We start from the raw sequence: 1738 nt of genomic DNA on the forward strand, positions 1-1738 counted from the left end.
CAGTTTGGGTGGGCCTGCAAATTGGATGAGCCAGAGTGTCAGGGAATCACCAGGGCTGGGCAAAAGGTGTTAACCAGGTTGATGGAGACTCAAATATGGTGCTTGCCTATGTCTGCACACTGGGTGAGGGGCAGGCTCAACAAAGGACCAAATGCTTCTGCTAATACTTTTGTCTGGGACAAAGCTGCTCCTCTAGTCCTTGCCCTGATACCCGACAATTCACTTCCTCCTCGTATGTCCCTGGCACCTTTCAAACTGCTGCTTCAGCAATGGAGCTCAGAGTAAGTAAATCTTTCAGTGAGTAAGTCCACGCGTGTGCCCATTAAGAGTAGTGCTTGGGATTCCAGCAGCCCTCTGTCTCACTCAGCCACAATCTCTGCTGGTTTTTACAATCAGAAGTTGTGGGGACTTTTCTTTCCAGCACTGGAACTCTGGACAGGGGAGACTAATGTGGGGCTGGGAGCCCTCACTCCTCAGGGTGGATTTCTGTAGCCGAGGTATCCCCCCCCCCCCAATTTTTAACTGCCACACGTGGGTATGGGGACCAGCCAATTCTATGTCTCTTCTCCCCTACAAGTCTCTACATGACGTCTTTATGTCCTTAACTATAGGACTTATGTTCAGCTAGACTTCAGGAAGTTGTCAATGATGGTTGTTCTGTAGTTTCGCTATAATCTTGAGGTGGTTGTGGGAGGAGGTGTGCATATTGTTTACCTAGTCCGTCATCTTCTTTGTGACTATTTTTATAATTGGCAGTTTGTACTTCTTAATTCCTTTACCTTTTGCACCTATCCCATCACCCCCATCCAATCTGTCAACCACCCACTTGTTCTCTATATCTTTGAGTTTGTTTCTGTTTTGTTTGTTCATTTATTATGTTTTTTAGATTCCATATATAAGTGAAATAATATGATATTTGTCTTTTCTAGTAAGTCTATTCTTAGTAGTAATTCTTACTAATCTCCCTGGTCAGTCCTATCACTGTCCCATTTTACACATTAACAAACCAATGGAATAAAATGATTAAGAGGCTTGCACAAAGTCATATAGCTCGTCAGCAGCAGAATTAGGATTTGAACCAATGGGGTGTTGCTCTAGAGGTCCCAGTTTTAACAATTTTGTTGTATTTAGACAAGCATGAATTTCAAAGGCAGTTTATCTTGTTTGATGACTCTAGGGCACCGGGGCTATGATTATTCTGTTGTCTACCACTGCGGGCATGGGTGGAGAGAAGACTTTGAGGACAATCTCAGAAGCACTGTACTGCACAGGCTGCACACAGAAGTGACTTTTTAGGATCAAGCGTGCATGTGTGTGTGTGCGTGTGCAAGCATTTCATAGTGTATGTAACGTTCACTTAGTTAGAATAGGAAGACTATTAACACGCTATTTTTAAATACACCAAAGTTTAGGAGGTGTATTAGAATTAAATTACACTGGTTGAGGCTGATTGGCAAGCCATGTAATGTGGGAAAGTTCATGATCTTGTTTTTATCAGCACAGTTTGCAAAGTAGGCCTGAAAGCCATGTCCCCAAACACATAGTTTGGGGCTATAATTATTCAAGTAAAAAAAAAAAAAAAACTAATTGGAAATGTGATAAGGAATGATTAGGCAGCCTATTTCAGGAAGAAAATGAACAAAATGAGCAGATGCCAATTGCTGTGACTTTTACGAAAAAAGATGGACACACTTTTTAAATGAAAGACTTCCTGTCTGTCATCTTGGGGAGGGATTTC

This window comes from Rhinolophus sinicus, chromosome 5 (genome assembly GCF_057876585.1).
Source record: "Rhinolophus sinicus isolate RSI-liver-muscle chromosome 5, RSI-T2T, whole genome shotgun sequence".
NCBI lineage: Eukaryota > Metazoa > Chordata > Mammalia > Chiroptera > Rhinolophidae > Rhinolophus > Rhinolophus sinicus.